The following is a 22522-nucleotide window of genomic DNA, read 5'->3' on the forward strand; positions in this document are numbered from 1 at the left end:
ATAGTTTAAGTTAGTTAAAAAAATATACACATATATGTATTCATGTCATTCTAAAATGTTTTTTACAAAATAATTTGAAGCTTGAAAAAGAAAGCATTTCGATTCACGCTCTATCTCTAATGCTAGCTATGTTCCCAAAACTGCATGCAATTACTTTAAAATGAGGTAAAACTAATAATTGAATAAGTTATTGAATCGATGAAATTATAAAATTCTGACTAGATACCCCCGAAAAATTGATTTATACTTTACAGGATAATAAAGACCTGTTCTTCCCACAAACAGTTTGATTCGTGGTGACAAATCTCCGGCGGAACTAACTGTGGATCTGATAAGTTGAGCTATGACCTTTACAAGGTTGATCTCTTTTTGGAGCAATAAGGAGGAATAATTTAGAGCTGAGTTGAGCTATGTTACTTTCGCAGTAGTTTGCGAAAGTATTCCAACTCAAGTACACGTGAAAAACGCCTCTTTTTTTTTTTACCAAATCCCCTTCAAAAAAGATAAAAATTTTCAAGGTCATAGCTTAACTTTTCAGAGTCACACTATACCATGTCTAATACGGTGGTTAGAAAGCTTAAATATAGTTTCATGCCCAATGGTGTTTAAAGTCAAAATAAACATCATGTTCTCGCAATTACAGTATTTCTCATATACATGAATGAGACCATGCGATGATAATATTAATACTGGAATGAAATTATTCAATGGATATCAGTAAAAATTAAAAAGTTTTTGTTGTCACACCCCGCAACAATAGGAAAAAGGTTTCCCATTGCGTCACAAAGAATTTGAACTTCTCGCAATTGCTATATTTTTCATATACACGGATGAGACTACGCAATGATAATGGCATTAATACTGGAATGAAATTATTCAAAGGATATCAGAAAACATTGAAAAATTGCTGTTTTCACTCCCTACAAAAATCGGAAAGATGTTTTCCATTGCGTCACAAAGAGGTTGAACTTCTAACGTGATAAAATGAATGTGCTATTATTTTTCTACCGTGCTGTTGGACTGATGACAAATTCAGCAATAGACTTTGATTATATTTCCTTAACAATCATTCCCCTCTCCCCAAAAAGCCTTTAACAATCAAATATTTATAGAAAAATGTAAAAATAATAAAAAACCTTATTTTTTTCCCCTTGCTGATTCTTTCATCTACTTAAATTTATTCAAAACATAAAATTAATTTTTGCTACCAAAACAAGTTCTCAGTATAGTTTCTTTTGCTAGAGTGAATAAAGGAAACTCTATCGAAAATATTCAGCGAAGGTGGTATCTGCAAAAAAGCATTATCTAGATATTGCTCTTGCTATCTTCCTATTTTCTCAGTCTATAATCTGCCCAGAATCTACTAAATGGACAGTATCTTGCACATTATCGTTATTCACGGAAGGATCAATAGCAAAACGGCTAACGCATCTTTCACTATAGATTGAGAAATAAATACTACATAAATTTACAAGCTTGTGGATTGTTTCAATTTGTTTACAAAAGCATCGTAATTTATGTTTAGAATAAATAAATGGTATTCGCATACAAACTATATTTCAGTTGTTATGCAAATTTTGAAATTTTGAAAAGAAAATAAATAATTTGCGTTAATAAACGCATTAAAACCAATATCCAAGTACGTACTTACCATTTCAATATTTATGTGTTACTTTTGCGTTATTTAACTAAGTTATTAGTTAAGTTCTTCGCTTTCCTGATATATCTCGTCTGCAAGATTATATAGATTTTCGCTATAGGCAATATAATTCTTTTTTATAGACAATGCATTTCAATATTGTTAAACCGTATTTTGTCCCTTTTTTTTTAAATTTTTGGTTCGTATTCTTTTATGTTATTATGCTTTACCAGAACGCTTACAAAAACGAACGGAAAGAGAAGTTATTGGTAAGTACTAATTAAAAAAAACACCCCATTGTGAACATATTCCTCCACAACACAAGATGAGTGTCATGCCATTGCTACTAATGTAAATAAACCGTACACTACTATCCATCGGTACCACCTCCACAACTGTATCTCCACTAACACTCACACAAACAAGCACGGAAGGTTTATATGCCGTAAAATGTTGAACAGAAGCCTGTCATTGTCAGGATTAACGTATTTAAAACTGAAACCTTTTTTGTTTTTACAGTTAATCTTTCTCTAATCCGTTCAGCTGAGGAAATAAAATCAAGAAGGTTTAATTTCGTGGGAGTAATAGTCACCGAAAGTAAGGTATTCAAAAGTAATTTCAAGTTAAAATATATTTGAAAAAAAAAAGTTAACCTAAGTCATGAGCATCATTTATGTGTGAAATAAATGATACTATGGATATTGTAAGTAAAATAAAAAAAAACTTACACGTATGTAGTTTTACTGTAATTGTGTTGTTTTTACGACACAAACTGATAGGGTTGGTTAGGGGAACTGTGCCATTAGGGAAAGTTTGTCAACCCTCCAGAACTGAAATATGTATAAGGCTTTTATAGAATTTTAAAACTAATCATACTATATTTTATCACAGTGATTGGATTTGCATTATTTGCGCTTCAAATAACTTTTTTCCGTGTCATAGAACTTATGTCAAATAATTTTCCCGAAAAACATGTTTTAAGGAGTTTAAGGAACACTTTTTAAAAAGTGTTTCCAGGTTAGTTTTTATTGCATTTTTACTTATTCATTAAACTTTTATGTTTAACCTAAAGTGGGTACTGCAATAGCAATTTTTACACAAAGTGTTATTGATAAGAGGAGCAGTTCTATCTACCGCGTAAAATTTAACTACGAGGGGTAGGTGGTCTATCGTTATAGGTAAGTGGACTCCACATACTAATGACGATTTATAAATGAAAAGCAACTCTCCAGATGAAATTTTTATGAATGAAATGCAATATAATTCTGAAGAAAAAGAAGGAATTGATAATTTAGTTACAAAAACTGCAAAATCCCCTGTGTTTAGCAAACTTTTGCTTAAAAAAAACATTAAATATTAAAAGCTCTGAATTCTGAATTTGATGATGCAATTGAAAAAAAAATTGCTAAACTTGCAAAAGAGAATAGAAATAGCGACATTTTATTGGCCTGATGCAAATGATGTTGAATTCATTACTGGGGATGAAGTGATAATTTCTATCCCTTAAATATATGTTGCTATTTTCCAATGTTTCCAATTTCTTTTTCAAGCTATAATTCTGGCTAATTTACAAACAGATATCCTTTGCGACTGTTTTCATTTCTTCAATCATGCTTTATATGTAACAGTAAAATATGTACGTATAGGCTTTCAAATTTTAAAAAACTTTAATGGCGCAGTCTGCGCCATTACTCCTCTAGGTGGGCACCCCTGCACTTGTCCGTTCGGCGGGGTAAGTAAGATACCAATCTGCTTTGTTAAAAATATAACAATACATTTAAAGCATTATTTTAGAAAATAACTAGAACTTTTGTTTATTAACAAAGTTTAAAATAAATGAACCATAAAGTTGATTTCTTTTTTCAAAAATGATGTATAAGGTTTCAAAAGCAAACTCTTCCAATTTTTTTCCATCTACCTCAACCATCCCTATTTAAAAGCAAATTCTGCCATACTGTCAATCCAGAAGAAAAATCTGGTATTGAGCAAGAAAATGTTTTATCAATACCTAAATCAAATGAATTGCATCTCGAAAAATCTTTCCATTACTTTGTTGTTATCTTGTATAGTAGACTTCAAAGATTTTAATTCTTTACATTTTTGAAAATTCAGACATTGTAACACGATGTATTTTTCAAGGTTTTAGTGAACATCAATAACTTTAAATTTAATGAAATAAAAACGTTAAAAGCTCGAAATATAATCTCCCTACTTAAGATCGTTAAATCTTCGATGTAGAAAAAATGTAAGAGTAAAACACAATTAAGTTTTAGAGAATGCATGACTTTTATTTCGCAATTTTATCTCCACACAATTATTTTTGAAAGTCTATTAATTTCAAAATTTCCGATAGGTTCTAGGAATAACACAAATGCTCTTATACCAGGACATTAGGCAGTTAATGGATTTCAAATATCAATGTGCTTAAATTATCAAACGCTTAAAATTATGAAATGATAATTTAGTCATTTAACTATGCATTAAAAGAAGTAATTACTGAACGAAAATATGCGTTTGAGAAAATTAACAGCGAAACTAATTCAACTAGTTTTGGAAAAAAAAGAGGATTTGAGTCATTTAAATTGATTAATTTGGCTTATACATGCGTTATGCGTTATTAACGGTCAAATATTCTTCTCCTTTTCTATCTATACCAAATATGAGCATGCAAATCATGATCTTTAATGCACCTTCTATGTTATTAACCAAGAAAAAATCGTTGTAATGTTTTATATTTGAATTTTTTTACTGTTTGACCTCTTAACATTACGAAGAAGAGATTGTTTATCTGATATACAAGAGGAATGCCGAATATCCTTCATGGATATTTAGTTTCTGGTATATTTCAAATTGTTTTTCATGGGGTTCGTAGATAAAAAAAAAAATGCTGCGTTTTGAATAGGGAGGGGGAACACTCGCGAAATTGTAAGTTAGTAACAAGGGGTAAGAGGGGGTAACAAGAAGTGTGACATAACACTTTTTGGTTAAAATAAATAGATTGTCCCCACTGATACGTTTAGATAAACCGTTAAACTTTTAGCTGATAATGTTAACAAAGAAACTACAGCGATTGTCTTTTATTTACGAAATTCTTTGTTTTTTGATGTTTTTTAACAATGCGAAGTTAAAGCAGTACATCAGATTTAACTTTCAAGCTTCACAAAAATAAGTGAATAATCCAGTAAACAAACAAAGAGTATGCCTTTACTTTCGAAAAGTGTCGCCATTGTTTCATTTATTTGCTCTAACTTTGCCAGGATTTGCTCAATTTTAATTAATCAATTTTTTAATTAATTTCCTTCAAGTAATTGTTTTCATAAATGCATCATTTAGTTTTTATAACTTAACAAGCCGACGTTAAAACAATACATAGTATTTATTTGCGTATCGAATAAAATATGAAACGCATTGCAATGTGTAATAACTTGTTTTGAAAAATGTATAGTAATATTTGTTCGGTAACATTTCAGTAAATTATATCTTGATTTTTATATAAGGTTTACTAAATAAATATTTTTTATAACAGGGATACGTCATGAAACATTTAAGTAAAATTAATAATTACCAGGTGAAAGAAAAATGATTACCAGTATACTTAGTCATCTTTCAAAGTTAAAAGTGTTTTTTCATAGTAAAATAGATAGTTGTCAAGTTTTAAACGGTAGGCTCTCTCAGAATACTTTAGATAGGCCTACAATAGGTACTAGAAAGTTAAACCTGCTATTCATACCCCGGCAACAAAAGAGACACAGTCAAAATTTCGAAACAAATGTTCTAACTATTGATTTGAAATATAAAAGTAATACTTGACCACAAACATAGCATACATAACTGGTGCGTGGTTACGTGACAACGATACAATTTATAATGTAACAAAAATTACAATTTAATCTTTTGTAAACTAGAAGAAGAAATTCCGAACTTTAATAATGCAATATTAAGTAAGACAATAAATGCTAACTAGTAAACATCCCATCCTATTTTTTCCCACGTATTGTAATGTTTCAGACTAAATCACTTAAAATTCGATTTTCTCACATGCTTTTTTTTTTTTTTAATTTGTGTCACCTTCATTTCTGAAGTGCAAATATTATGTTCAACAATAGGAAGTCTCATTAAAAGCGGAAAAATATGGTAACACTTACCTTTTTCCTTGTAAACTCTCGAAGCAATACAGATGATGTACAACTTTAAAGCAAAACATTAAAACATACACGTAAGCAAACAACGACAGTTTGTTATCGCCTCTATGAATAATTGTAGGAAGATGGCGCTAGCACGTAACTACATCCAATATGAAATTGGATGTAGTTAGAACAAGATGTAATGTAATTGCCGTAAGTTAAATACAGTTAAACATTGAATCTTTTGTTGTGGTTTTTTCCCTTATTTTAATTTAAGCTGTTAGTGGTAAGACGCCGTATTATACAAGATGTCGCATAACGTGATTCACCTCCTAGCATGCCCCAAAACAGCTAGTGGTCAGTTGGTGGGAAAGCGTATATACATTTAGTACACAAATAGTGTTTCTTAATTAATAACTGTTTTAATTGGCGTTTTAAAAAGATTTTGTCACTCTGAATGATCTGGTAAGTACCCTAAATCACATCCACACAATCTTAACTTAGTCATATTAGTCGTAGTTTTGACAGTAGAGAATTAATTCGGTTAGATTTGATTTTGATTTGGTTTAATAATACAAATTGAGGTCTTTAGCTATTCTCAGCGGAGAAGCTTTACACTTTCGATAATCCACGATGTTATTCCTAGGGTGCATTTGGAAACTAGGATCGGTCGACTCTGTGTCAACGCAAGCGTTCGGAAATGCTTGCGGTGGAACCGGTGACGTCACTTAACCACGTTCAGAAACGCTGCGGTCGTTTTTTGGCGGTCGATTTGGTAGCAACCTGTTGCACCGCTGTCAGGAAGCGGTTAGCGAGGTCAAAACGTCACAAAGTTTGTGTTGGCCAATCCGGTCGTGTTTCATATTTTAATCATAACGCACGTGACTTTCCCCGTCAGGAGAGTTACGTTTCAATTGGAGCGTCATTTACTGCAGCACTAGAACTACCGCAGTGTAACCACGTGCGTTCGGAAACACAGCTGTTCTACCAAACTGTCTAGAGCATAGACTAATAATAAGAGTAGACAGAGCTTTCCCGGACTTGCTGATGAAAAAATTGGTTCATGGATACATCATGTAACTGGTGGAAGGCTTGGCGAAAACTTTGGCAGTATGGTTGCTAGATGGCAGGATTATCTATAGTTTGGCACTCGACATGTATTTTAAGACGTAATGTGTTTTCATTATAATTTTGTTTTTTAGGGTGCAGAGATGATTGAACTGTTTTTCTTTTAGTTATGCATTATTTTGATATAAGTAATTACTTTTTGATCACAGTTTTCAGTAACTTTCATTTCATTCGGAACTGCTACGTCAGCGTTGGCGTAAATGTAATGGCATAATCGTTTTGCGTTAACGCGAAAATGTACTAATCGGTATCTTAAATTGAAATTGTAGATACAAATCTTACCATTTGCCGATTCTTTTTGGGCGCTTGCATCTTTAATTGCTTAGAGAGTTATTGAAATTGAATAAAGAAAATGCACAATACTATCTAAACGAAAAACTCGCTATATCAATAAAATATTTACAATTTAGAATAACAAATTTACAAATCGGACTCCATAAAAGATCATTCTTCCGTGTTCCGTCAATTCTATTTATTTTATTTCTCGCTCGCGTTGATCGTCTGCTACGATCAACGCCCGCTGTTGCTAGGATATCCACCAGTCACATGGTTTGGTTTATGAGCAGCAAAAGGGTTGCCATAGCTCGGTCTACTCATATTTAATAATATGGTCTAGAGTCTATGGTCTAGAGAAATTCCAAATACGTCATAACCACACCGGACTAACCACGCTGTGTAACAGGTGGATCATTTCCGAACGCAGCCGTAGTTTTATTCTCATGACATACACATGACAGATTTCCAATACATGAGAACGAATGAACACCCAAGGCAAAAAGGGAATCGAACCCCCAGCCTCCGGCTTACAAGACGCCAGCTCTACCACAGAGCAGACCCAACTTCCCCAGCTTCCTAGGGCGGCAAAATTTCCAGGGGCGGAAAGTTTTACTTTGACCAGATATTTTTAAATGAATTTTTTATTCTTAAAAGTAAAATATTAGCATTTTCTCATTTTTCACAGAGCTATTTCTTTCTTGTAATTTAATAATGATTACTTTCATACACCTTATGAAAATCAATTTTTTTCAATCATGGTAATAGATCAGCATAAAATAGTAATTGAAGACGAAAAGCGGGAAAGTGACAACGACACTTTAAAGATGTCGACACAAGATTGGAGTTCTACTAAGAATTTTAGTGCTGTACTAAAATTTATTCAGTATTGGTTTCTTGAATGATTGACGTTTATTTTCTTTTTTACATTATTAATATGTAAAAATTGTTTTCTGTTAATATTAAATCTCGAAGGTAAATGCAAATGAATGAGTGACGAGCGAAAAAGGCAATTGATTTTAAATAAAGGAAACATGCTAAATTAAAAACTGAAAATCACAAGATTCTTCAAAAAAATTTTTGCGTGGCTTTTTTTTTCAAATGGGCAGTTTTCGAAATGAAAACTTTGAATCATTTGCAAAGTAATCCAGTTACAATTTACTAATTAAATACCATCGAACAGTGAGGAGTGGTAAGAAAACAAGCGAGTGAACGTAATAACAGAGGAAATTATTCAAACCGATCATTCGTAGATGAAAAAAAAAAAAAACAGCATAAAGATGCTGTTATAAATAAAGATAACAACTGATAAAATGGTTAATACACAAGACATTGAAGTTCAGTGCTCATCAAAGATTCAGCTACATATATATCAAGTAACGAAGCTAGTTTCGATTTTAAAACATTATTAGATCAAAAGAGCACTAATACGTACTTTAAAAAAAAGTAATAGAATTAATTGGGGATGTAATCGGGGTTTTCTTTTTTTGTTTTTTTCTTGTTTTTTCTTTTTTTATTTTGAAAATCAAAATGTCTTTTTGAGCAAACGATAACAAATAATGAAACAACAAGGAAATTAATTATTTTTTTCTGAAAATTAAGATGCTGTCTTATGTGAAAATACTAACATGCTTAGTCATACTAACATCGTTTCTTCATAAGCTTGACAGTTTAAATTTCGGGAACCCTTTTTTGCGTGCTTTTGAGTTTTTTCTTCTTTTAAGGGGGGGGGGGGGGGGAGCGGCAGATTTCAAATCTGCCTAGGGGCGGCATGGTACTGAATTCGGCCCTGCCACAGAACTGCGGATGCCACATTTTGGTTAGTTTAAATAAGTTTGAAGTTTGGACTTTCTGTGCGGCGCTAGGTGGACCATCATCGTGTCTAAATGCTTTGGGAGAAGACGAGGAATATTTTTGGGCTTAAAATGCTGGTAGTTATCGGACAAGTTCAACAAACAGATGGTCCAAAAAAGGTCCGGTGGAAAATATGTTGGATTGTTTTCACTGTATGCATTAATTGGCTCTAAGAATTGTTCTAAAAAGAAAACGAATGTGCTGTTTGGGGAAGGGAAAAAATACAGAAAAGGACATAGCAAAATTGAACATTACGACGACCTAAAACGCAGTGTTACGCGTAATATCTTCACTAATGTATTTCATTTTAATAAATTGGAATTCATTTAATTACACTATGCATTAATACCCCAAAAGTATCTGTCATCTTCTCCCCGAAATTGGGGTTAAGATGCCAAAATGCAAACGTTTACAAATTTTTACTTTTTTTAGGCAAAAAAAAAAAAGTTTTCATTTGATACACTACTTTTTTTATTAATCACAAAAATGCATATCGTCTCCTCAGAGCAACACAAGGACATCTAATCCCAGGAATAACATTAAGATATCCTACTGTTGCTCTGAGGCGACGATATATTGTAGATAAAATGGATAGTTATAACAATAAATACTATGTGCTGTTCTATATAAAATATAATTGAAAACTACGGCGTACTACCGCCAATGTACCCCTTATTTAAAGATGCAAAAACTAGGCTATTATGCGACGATATCCGTATTACGCGAAATGGTTTGTTAAAAATAAAAAAAAAAAAATCAGCAAAATAATTATTAAAAACTTTTGACTTCTTAAGTTTTGTACTTGGAAGAAACAAAATGGAAAAAACTACACCCCAATCCCGCTTTAAGTCACACGCCTTTCTTTTAAGGAAAATATAATCAAACTTCGTCGTAAATAAAAATGTTAAACGCTAAATATCCGTTATGATCTGCAGTAAAAAATATTGAAAAAGAAGGAAGTTATGGTTTACGTAACGCATTGAAACTAGCAAGTAGTTATTTAACAAAATGTATTTTTCATATGCTGTTTCATGTTTAATTCATTCATGTTTTCTTCAAATTCAATTATCCTTCGAAGTATATTTCTATTGTACAAAACTAGCGTACTTTGAATAAATGTGTATTGAAATGTTCTGATTTCGTGATTTTATCTACGGTTACATAAACATCGCCATTTTACTTCATTTATATTCAAACTACCTCTGATTTTATGCAGTTTTGTAAGCTACAAATTTCCTTAATAGAATCCTGTTATACTCCACTGACGAAACTCAAGCGATCCAAACATTTGATAGATTTCCTATCTAGGTGTTTCTGGCATAATTAGGAATGCTTCAAACTACAAATCATTATGCAGCTATTGCTTGGAAATACAGGAGATAAATCGAATTGAGTTGCTTTGTCCATCGCTGATAAATTGATTTAGAATAGACTTGACGAGCGTATTGTGAAAACAAGAGAACAAAAGTAGTTTTTTAAGATTTTTTTTTGTAGAAAGGAACGGGGTGAAAAGAGACTTTATAAAGGTAAACGGGGACAATAGAATGAAGCTTTTAGAAGTAAAAAAAAGGAAACATATTTCCTTCAGGCCTTCACTGAAAAAGGAATAAATTATAAATAAATAAAATACTATTGACTATGCATTTTTTAATGTTTTTAAAATATAGTTTTTGTGTCTTCTATTTCCTTTGAGATTTAACAAGAAACAGTTCGACTATGTAGTACTTTTTTGCGTTATTGTAACAAAAAATAAGATTGTAATTAAATTACTGAGTATAGCCATCGTATTAAAAATATTTTAGTAATCAAATGTTTTTTTTTAAGTTTGCAAATTCGAATTATTTTGAACATTTTTATTTCTCATAAAAATCGTTTTCAAAAGTGAAGTGTGATCACTTTTGTTGCATTTTCTTTTTCTCACATATCTTTCTCTCAAACACACCGTCAGATCTCACTTCCAATTATTGGCGGCAACATTTTATGAGAGTGCACTTCAAAGCTTGTTCGCCAACACGACAAATTTCTTAATCGTCAAGGTAATTATGTAGAAAAATAACCTGCTTTGTGTGCACTACTTTTGTTAGTAATTTTTTTTTTGTATTTGTTTATATGTTACGACGTTTTATATAATTTGTATGTTTACTTGTTGTGCTCATAGTCTTTTTACCCGACTGCCCGTGCGCGACGCAAAGGAGCGTAATGTGTTGATCAGTCTATGTATGTATGTGGCATTCTACAGGCTAAACGCCTTCACCAATTTTGGTAATTCTTACGTCAATCGATTTGTCTTAACCTTGGGAGTGTCATTAAACACATGACAGTAATCAAAATTCACCATATTAACAACCAGTTTCCATATTTTGTCAGTTCGGGATCGGCGCAAGTTGGGTGTTGCACACTCTGTCGCACGCTACCTGCGTGCGACAAATGCAGGTAGTTCAGACTGCCTGAATTCTTGTTTACTAAGTCTACTAATTGGGGTCTCAGTGGCCGAGTATTCTAAGCGATTGCTTCTCCCACTTGAATCGGTGGGTCAAGAACACTTTGCTCCGGATATACTTTCCCCTATTTCGGATGTAAGTTATTTCATGTGCTCTTTATTACCCGACTGAACGTGCACAACGCACAGGAGGATAATGTGTTTATAAGTCTATGTATGTATGTTTGTTTCTATGTGGCGTTCTGCAGGCTAAATGCCTTGGTCAATTTTGGTAATTCTTACGTCAATTGATTTGTCTTAACCTTGGGAGTGTCACTAAACACATGACAGTAAACAAAATTCACAATATCAACAACCATTCTATTCTATTCTATTCAAGAGTCACAACTGACTACAACTGTATTTATGTCGAGGACTGCATACTAAGTGCCTTGCCTCCATTATTTTATATACCGATGGATGGCAGCACCATCACCGGATCGAACAGTTAATGAGAATTTAGAACTAGTCCAAGAGCTAATAGCTACCTGGTACTAGCACCCCCAGAGGTATCGTTTCACTTGGAGGACATAGGGACCACGAGCATATTTAACGTCGCCCAGTCCCCTTTAATGACGACGGTGGGTCTTCGACCAGCGGGGAAGAGAAACCCGAGGCCCTCCGGCCCCGAGTCCAATGCCCTACCGATCAGGCTACCACGGCCCCATCAACAACCAGTTGCCATATTGTGTCAGTTTGGGATCGGCGCACGTGTGGTGTTGCACGCTACCTGCGTGCGACAAATGATAGTACTTTTCGCTGCCTAATTTTCTTTTTTTACTAAGTCTACTAATTGGGGTCTCATTGGCCGAGTAGTCTAAGCGATTGCTTCTCCCACTTGAGGCGGTGGGTCAAGACACCCTCGCTCCTGATGTACTTTTTCCTCTTTCTGATGTAAATTCTTCCATGTGTTCTTTATATGTATGCTGTACTGTAATAAAAAATTTATTATGCGTAACGAAGGCAAGACACTCAGATTGTAGTCCTCGTCAAAATAAACCCGTGAAATAAGCACCAAAAGAAAGAGAGTCTACTAATTCTATTTTCATCTCTAACATGTTGCATTTGTTTTTGCCTTGATTCAAGGGACTGAGTTTCGCGACGTGTACTGTCTTGAGAGGCTTTTTTAGTCTTGCGAGAAAGATTTGACTAATGACGTTTCCGATTTCGCGTCATCATGGGTTATACAGGCTGTTTATATAGCTGTGCTGTGGTTGACTTAAGTTCGCGCATTTTTGACGAAGGTCAAGCACATGAAGCTAGGTCCCTAGAAGGACTAATTATCAGTAGTTTAGACCACCGCAAGTTTCTTAATAAACCTCACGATAGAAAAAAACTATCCCAATGAAATGATAAGGTTGCGAAATGTACCGTCTTATAATCATAATAACTAAGTCAATGAAAATCAACTAAAAGGTCAATGAAAATCATTAAAATAAAAAATTAATAAATAAAAACAAAAAACCCGACATTGTAAAAACCAAGAAAACTAAAAAGAAAAATGTATAAGCCCAGTAGTTTAGAATGTTATTAACCGTTGAAATAGTTTTATAACCGTACACAGATAACACAAATAATAAATTCAAAAGCAGAAAAGCAGTCGGGGCCCATTCAAATTTTACGGGGTTCTTTGAATCAGAAAGGAATGGGCCCCGACTGTTGATCCTTCTATTATGCTTTCGAATATATTATTTGTCTTATCTGTGCAAGGTTTTAAAACTATTTCAACGGTATACTTATTCAGTAGTACTTAATAACATTCTAAACTACTGGGCTTATACATTTTTCTTTTTAGTTTTCTTGGTTTTTACGCACTCGGGTTTTTTATTTTGTTTTCTGAACTTGGGAAGATAATAATGTGATTTTATTAGAAACATTTTGTGTACATATGAACGTAATGTGTATATTACGTATGTGTTAATGATTATTACTTCCTCCACAGCCTACAGTTTTATAAAGTTTCATACATTTCATTCTTTGAAACTCTTAAACATTTCCTTATAATAACAATACAGAAGAATTAGTTTTGTTTCAATATGTATGAATAAAACATGAATTAAGTCCTGCAGGGGGATATACATTAATTTGAAATGAAAATACGTAACAGTAACTGTACGAATAAGGTGCCTTAAATATTCCATTTTCATAAGATATATGAAAGTACATATTGTGTGGTATAAAGATGCCATAATCGAAAAAAAAAAATGTTTTATTTTAAAAAGAAAGAAAAAAAAAGTAATTTAAGTGAAATTTGTCACCTTTCACGAGTTGCTACCCAAAGACCCACTCTGCCTACTTTGAAATTTCGCTCTTTGCCGCACACATGAACTTAAACGAGTTTTTACGTTTATAAAACTTATAAAAGTAGCAACTTTTTTAGACTGTTTTAAGTATGAAGGTTAATACTTCTCTTGCAAAGTATTAAACTAAATACTTTTATTTAATTGTTAAAAATCACCTATTTTCAGTTCAGGAAATGTTAAATACTACTATAGCTAAAATATGACTTAAATACTATAGTTCAAGGTAATTACTTATATTAACAGCATAGACTTAAAGTAAATAATAACCTAAGAAAAGTAAATAATCGTAACACACAAGGTCAGTCAAAATGAATTATTACCTTTCGATAACGTTTGCGTTCAGCACCATTTTCAAAATCAAAACTATCAAACTGTAATATTATTGCGTCAGAATCTTTAATGTCGATCTGGAATTTACCTTATTGCAAATTTTCTTCTGCTTGCAAATCAGTATTTTTACATTTGTGACTTTCTCTAATCACTATAAATCAAATGCAAATTTTTAAAAAAAGTCGGTTTTAATTAAACTTAAAAAGAAATTATTTCCATTAAAATGCCAGCTGGAAACATCGTATGATAATTTAATTTTATTTATCTCAATGTCTCTTTGGAAGAGAAATCCAGTGAATCGATTTTATTGCCCAGGAAACGATAAAAACAAATCATAGATATTTCTCAAATCCGAAGAAGCATCACAATTTCTGTGAAGCAAAGAAAAATATTGCTTATTGCTTCAGTACTAGATTTGAAGTGACTAATCTTATTTCATACTGAAGATTCAGTAAGAAAAACATTTCTTTCCCTTATTCCTTCTTTCAAAAGAGACGTTTGAGAATAAGCAAGGATCAGTCTTATTATTGCAGTTCGAACATTTATTTTTGAGAGCTTTATCTTGCTTTGGTAAAAAGGCTTTTAGGAAAAAGAAAATTGTCAAGCAAAACTTCAGTTTAGGTAATGTAGTGTGATAAGAAAAAATAAATTAGAATCTCATGCTTGACATCTTAAAGCAGCACTAGTATAAATAAGTTAAACTATTTTGACGTAGCAGTACATATTTTATTGCGAAGGTGTATGAGCAAGTATGTATGGAGAAGTTGGATGATGGAGAATTGGCTTAAATATCAAAGGTTATATTCTATAGTCATGTGCATTTCTTTCTTATAGTCATGTTTGAAAGCAATGCTGGGAAATGCTCCTTTAAACGATTGCTCTTCAGATTACCTAATTTCGTTGTATACGAGAAGGTACTATACAGTACACAACCTGATGCTCCAAAAACACAATTTAATTAAGTAAATGGAGAAAATGCCATTCTGAACCTTAAAGCACTGCTGAATGCATCGTGTAGATTTCTAAAGCGCGTAATTCCATTTTTGGATATGACAGTTTTAAAACCTTTCTACTTAAAAATAGCTGGTCTCACGAGTTTTTTTTCTCTTCACGTCACATGTTTATTTCACGTCACAAAATCACAACGAGTTTGAGTAACTTTTCATTTTAGAGAGCAAAAGAAGTCGTGTGAAGCTAGGTCAGGTGAAGCATAACCGAAATCTTCGTTTTTATCAGAAATACGATCCAATCGCTAAGATACGTATGCAAGGTATTCTAACCAGGGAACCAAACGACTTCAGAAATCATGAAAAAAGTTAAAAATTGTAGCATTCGAAAAAGCGTATTTAGAAATTTTTTTGACCCATGAACTGTGTGCCCTCGTACTATCGTTTTTGAGATATGGGGTTTCAAAATCTGTCGAAATAACAAGAAAAAAAGCCAAATTTAAAAATTTGGCAAAAAATTTAAAACACCGCTCTATTTCATCGTCTGCATCTTGCAAGGCATCTCATTTCCATTTTGGGTCATCTGCAATGTGTGTGAAAGTTGTTTTGAATTTATCCTTTACTTGTGCGTGTTGAATTAAAGAATCACCATCAAACCCATGAGGGGGAAAGTAAAGTGCTTTCTCCAGAGGAACGACAACTTTACAACGAAATTAAACCTAAATTTTAAAATTCCATTCGTGATAATAATACATTGCAGAATATTACTGTATTTTAAGTGTGTTAAGTGTTAACTCTCATTAATGAAATATGTTGTAGTTCCTAATAATTTGGGTGAATTACTATTAATAAGTACTAAAAACAGCTTAATTTAAGCTCATACAATACATAGATAGTAAAATAGATAGTCTTTTATGTTGAAATAAAATGGTCATGGATTACAGTATTAGTTTTTTTTAAATTTTTTTTTTGAAAGTTATTATCAATCAGTTGTTACTGTCTGACCACTATGAATAAAAATAGTATTTAATTTTTAAATTAAAATGGAAAGAAAAATTAAATTCTTAAGAGAAAACAACGGATAGTTAGTTGTAAATAATTTTGAAGTGTAACATGCACTTCAAAATTATCGATATCGGAAAGTACATCATGGATACATAGAAACAGATATTTCTATTCTTAAAAACTATTAATATAGTCGACGTTCGTTATAATAACTTCTGTCGTCCAAACAAAACCTGTCACTACTGCTAAAAGTGGCTATAACGTAAATACACAATATATTGCATGTTATTTATTCATTTTTAAAAATACTGGAATAACTTTTACAAGTTTTGTTTCAACAAAACAACAATCACTTATTCATAATCAGATTAGTGCACCACATTACTAGGGCATGATACAACATGCCTGGTACAGGTCTGGGTTTTTACAAACTCGGCCGTCTCCATTTGAAACACTTTTGCAATTTTGTTTTTCGAAAGAGTTTGCCCGCTGCATTATTTAGACAAAACTTAAATTGATGAATTGTTCCTGGTTCCACAATTTTCTACCCTTTAAGCATTATCTTGTGCAGTACCATCGACGTACTTTTTAGTTGTTCAAGCATATCGAATATCTTAATTTTTTTTTTCTTCTTTTTGCCAGAAACTTTCTTTTTCTTCCCATTTTTACAAACTTTAGATGAAACAATGCACTAATGTGCCATTTTATTTCATCAAGTTTAATATTTAGAAAGAAAATAGAAAAATAAAGACTCCGATTGGTTACCTGATGCACTAATAAAGCACTGCGTGGACCAGTGTGGTGCAGGGAACTTCCGCTATCAGTGACGCTATAGGGATAAAATATATTCACGAAATCAATATTTAGGATTAAAAAACAAAATTCAGCATATTTCCTTCGAAAAAAAAAAAAATCGTATTGCGGATGAGGAATTCACGTTAGCCCTAAAATTCGTTACTCGGGAAAAACTCACGTTATAGCCATTTCGCGTAAGTCGAATCGCGTTGTAGCGTGAGTCGACTCTATAGCGAATTATGTTGGAGTATTCAGTGCACTCGTAACATGTATTCATCAAATCTTTCCTAAACAAGACAATTCTATGTTACGATTTTCATGTCATTGAAGCTTCTTTTGTGAAAGTACTTTGATTCTATTTTTTTATTTTTTGGTAAAAATCAATTTTTAATTTACATGTATTTTATAATTTTTTAACTATTCATTCTTTTTACTATACATTGTTTCTTCGTTTTTGGTTTAACTTCAATTCTTTTATTAACAGCGAGTTAATGCATTCGGGACATTAGGTGTCTATCTTAAATCTGAATCAGTTTTAAAAATTGCATTTGTGAAGTACTTGTGAAACAGCGGTAAGAAATGGTAGGAGGGGGCGGGGGTTCTGATAAAACTTAACGTAACTTTAAAAACAAAAAAATACAAAAAAGAACTCTATGACATTGAATATCGAACTGCTTAAATATTCATAGCAGTTTTGACATATTCTGTTCTAATAAATAATAAAATATATAGTAAAACTTATAGAAAAATATTTGTGATACACAGTTCTCCATATAAAAAGTAAAAATTCGAAGTACAACTTTTACTCTATACTTCAAATTTACATGGAAAATAATCCTTCTGTCGTCACATATTCTGCACCAAATTAATTGCTACATTTGTTATTTTTTTTTTTAAATATTGGAATTAATAATTTTTTGATTTATTTAAACATTTGTTAGAGAACAGAGTAAGATAAGCTATTAATAAACGGCATTTATTTGTCAAGAATTCCCTCCTCAAATCTGAACCAAGTTAAGTTCCAAAAGTCAGATTTCACGCATTCTTAAAAAGCACTTTAATTTGTACGGAAGCTATCATCAGTAATCGGATAAAACTCTCTTCTAACTTGTGAACCGCGAATTCATTAGAAAGAGAACTGATCCTTCTGCTATACTGTTACAGTCCAACCACGGATTGTACGGAATTGGCTAACGTCTAGCTAAGACGAGTCTATCTGAATAAGGGGGAAAAGTAAAAAATTTTGATGCGCGTGCTCTGCTCATTTGACTGAGGTTCTGCCTAATTTAGAGGCTAACATACATCTGCAAAAGATGAAATCCCTAAAAACAAATAGATGTGCCCATTTCCGCCTGTAAACCGGATGTTTGGCTTTCCATACCATCCGTGGTCAGACAGTGAGTTCTAGAAAATGGAGGCGCGGAATAAAACTGTGTGCATCCTTAATTTTTGGGACTAATTTGGTACAGATTTGAAGGAGATATTTCTTAATAAACAAAAGCTGTTGATTGATAGAATAGAGTGCTGTATTCAATAGCAAGTGTTTAAATAAACCATAAAATTCTCAGTTTAAATATTTAGTACAGAAATAATCGAATATAGCAACTAATATATTACTGCAGTCAACAAATATTTCTTAAACTTGCATATGCATTACAAAAATATGCTAAAACATGTCCTCTTTTAGCCCCCAAAAGCGGTCTTTCGGCAGTTCTTTAATAAGAAAATTACGCTCCGCCTTTTTGATGTTACATTTCGGAAAAAAAGTGTTAGTGAACTTTTTATGCTTATGAATAAATGCATAAATCTTTGGCTATGATGTTTTGTAAAATATACTTTTTTAAAGCAGCTTAGTCTTTTTTAATGCGGTAGACAAACAAAAACATAATGTCATAAACTTTTACAAGCTACTTTAATGAATAAATATTTAATATGTTTCATTAAGCATCGTTTGATGGACGACTTGATAAATGAGTTAAGCCTCTAATGTGGCAAAGAAAGATAATAAGGAATATAAGTGATTGCACCTCTGCTTAAAATAATTTCAAAGCTTTTATCAATGCAAAAACAGCAATTTTTTGCAAAATTAAAATTGTTGTTTTGCCAGCTAATATATTCTTTTTATCCAAATTGCGACGTTTTATCCAACGAAAACAAAAGTAAAATACGCTTATATGGTACGATAAACAAAATGATTAATCTAAAAATTAATAAAATCATGAAAGATGGCTTTACATAATTAAAGATTTGAAATTTTTCTTTCACAAGATATATGAGGTTTTTTTTTTTTTTTTAATTTTCATTTACGGAAATTAGGATTAGGAAACGAAATGGCTCTTTTTACCTTACTGTGTTTTTTACATTTATTTGCACTTATAGTTAACAATAAAAGGAACAAAAATGAAAAAAAGGAGAAAAGAAAAACAAAAATATTCTCAGAAGCATTGATTTCAATATTTTTGTTTTTTTTTCAATTCACTTGTTTCAACACTCACAAATATATTTTACGGAAAAAAAATTAAAAACCTCTACCAAAAACCGCATTATAACGTAAAAGTCTTCCTTCCTGTTGACACGCTATTAAGAATGCTTGATGCATCTGATATGTATTCTTTACTCCTTCTCTGTATTAATTTCAATGTTCAAAAATGGGATTAATTTATTACATTCATGGATGAGAGAAATTGTGAATGTAAGTAAATTAATAAAATTGCAAAAAAAAAAAAAACACATTTTCTAAGATCTTGTTTACTTTAAATAGCCTTAACATTTCATGTTTATAAGTGTAATTTCATAAATTGTATTCAAAACCTCTTCAAATATTAATTACAGTGTAATTAATATTTGACAGTTATTTTTAGAGATATCCATTTAAGTAGCCAATTGTGCTTGCTGTTTAGCGTTGGAAGATGTTAGCTAAACTAGTTTTAATTGCTATTGATTATTATTATATCAGCGAAACACGTTAAAGAAAAATTTGTGGGGATATGTGCTTTTATGATGTTTTTTCCATAACTTGAACTATTAGCAATTAGCATTACTGGATGTACCGTGCGACGCATTCGTACTCGACATAAGGAATTCAAAAGCTTGTTTTTAAAATAATATTATAAATAACAGCAAAACAGTGACTTGCTTGCTTATTTTTCACCCATAATAGTAAAAAAAAATCTTAAAAAAGACTTCCGCCTTGAAGCAATGCGGAATTAAAAAAAAATATTAAGTAAAAAAAAACATTTTTTTTTAATACAAAGCAACCAAAACGTGAATAGTGTCTTTATTTTTTGACGAAAGTAAAGAAAATGTATCTGTAAAATAATGATTTATTTATGAAATTTGCTATAGAGTATTGTGAGAGTTATGGTGTTGCCACAGAATAAAGCGCCTTTGAGAAATAATGTACATGGTAGACAAATAAACACAAAAAACACACAGTTGAAAGAAAAAGAGCATTGAATGCAAAGTATGAGGGTGTGACTCAATAACATTTTAATTTTTATTTTAAAATTTGGGTTAACAATTTCACATTTTTAAATAACTAAATCTTTATTGTTTGTGTTTAAATACTTCGTCTTAGTGAAGTGAAAATAAGTAAATAAGGCTTCCGAGAATTTTCAAAAGCAAGCTATTTAGAAACGCAATTTCTTTTAGGATTAAAACATCACAAAGTATCCAACCCTGATTATTAAGGAAATTGATTACCTTTGAAAAAGTTATTGTCGTTATGGCCTCATTTACCCGATTTGGGCACCTCGTGTAAATGGATTATGGAAAACTAAATGTTAAGCTTTTTTGTAGCCCTTTAGCTAAATTCACTTAATTAACTCTTTATGTAATTAAGAATATTAACTTTTTCTATCACAAGCACTTTGTGTTGACAGCGTTATTCCTAAACATCAATTTCCAAAGTATTTACGAAGAGAAAAAAAAAAAAAAAACGAATTGCTCTGTTGGAGGATAAAAGTTGAGTAATAATAAATTTGTTTCACCTTATACCCAAGTTTTAAATTTATTACGAGAAAAATTATGCTTATTTGTTCTGTTGTTATTTTTTGAAAAGAGCTGTAATTGGTGTAACCATTTTGTTCATATATAAATATTTGAAATACAGATTAAATGAATATAACAGGTTTAAAAATTGTTTTTTTCTTGTCCTGAATGTTAATACATTTAATAGAAACTTCATAGTATGTATTTTAATCGTTAAATAATTGAAACTAGCTCCGTTGCCCGGCTTTGCACGGTCTACCTCGAAAATAAAAGTCATGTTAAGTGAAATGTTCAACAATCAGGCTCGAACCGAAAAAAAAAGCAAAACTTGCAGCAGATTGCGGAAAAACAACCAAAAAATAAACAATGTAAACAAACGTCAGAATTTTATTTGTTCATATTCGAGAAAAAAATTGCAACAGGTCTATATTCTCAATGTTTTTCTTCGCCACTACAAATTTTAATGAAGGCATTGTTACGGAAAGTTGAGATGAAACTTTAAACAATAATTTGAGTGAAGGAAAGCCTTCGAAAATGGGGATTTTATATCAAAATCTAAGGATCATAATTAATATAGTTTTCAATTGATATCTCCACTAATTATTATCGGAGGATTATATTAAGTAGCTAAACATAAAGACGTGAAAATTACGAATCTATCAATACTTGGTTCGATGGTCAGTTCACTGGCGCTTCGGAGAAGTAACTCGGACATAGATAGATACAGAGGTACATACATAGATACATACGCTCAGTCTTTAATTATGTAAGATAAGTAAATGAGTAAAGAACTAACGTTTAGTGAGTATGTACTTACCTCTTTAATTAGATTTATTTTTAATAAAAGGTTATATTTGTGGTTTGAAATACCTTTAGTGACGTTTAAGAACTTTTTTTTGCTCTAAAAAAATGGAAAATAGAAAGAAATTGAGTGATTATATTAGCATGCACTTTTTTCGACATTGTAAACTGCAGTGATAGTTAGAATAAAAAAATATTTTTTATTTGTTAATTGGTTGTACAAATTTTACGTTTAAGTAAGTTTATTTATGCAGAATGTGCGTATTTTTTTCTAACTAGTTCCCCTTTCCAAAAATAAAAGTACATGAGATGCGAGTGTATTTAAATACTTTCAGATTTTGTAAAATAAATGACTTATATTACTTGCATATGTAAGCCTTTCATTTCTTATATAGTTGATAACCCTTTTCAAAATTTATTTTAAATCATAGTTGTGTTACGTCCATTTCAAATTAACTGTGTAGGAAGATCATGAAAACATGATTTTGAAAAATGATATTGGATGTGATGTTCAATCAAAAATGTGAGTTGAATGTCCTCGCGTTTTTACAGTGCAGAAAACTTTTCATAAAGCAAATCTAAAATCTCTCTTCATTAAAAATGCTGTATTGTAGTAGCTTAGTACGTAAAATAGTTGACCAAAGCAATCATAAAACTAACTGAACGAACAAAGCTCTGGTTCAGTTAAAAAAAAAACTACTGCTAAGCTTTCTTGTTACGAAATATGCTTTCTAGGCAAAAAAGTATTTTACTTATAGATGTTTTTTAATTTAATTAGTAAACCTTCTCAGGAATTGATGAAGTTCAAGTTTTTCATTTATACATTCCTTATTTCTGAACTAATGACTTGTTGC

The sequence above is a fragment of the Uloborus diversus genome, chromosome 2 (genome assembly GCF_026930045.1).
Source record: "Uloborus diversus isolate 005 chromosome 2, Udiv.v.3.1, whole genome shotgun sequence".
Classification (NCBI taxonomy): domain Eukaryota; kingdom Metazoa; phylum Arthropoda; class Arachnida; order Araneae; family Uloboridae; genus Uloborus; species Uloborus diversus.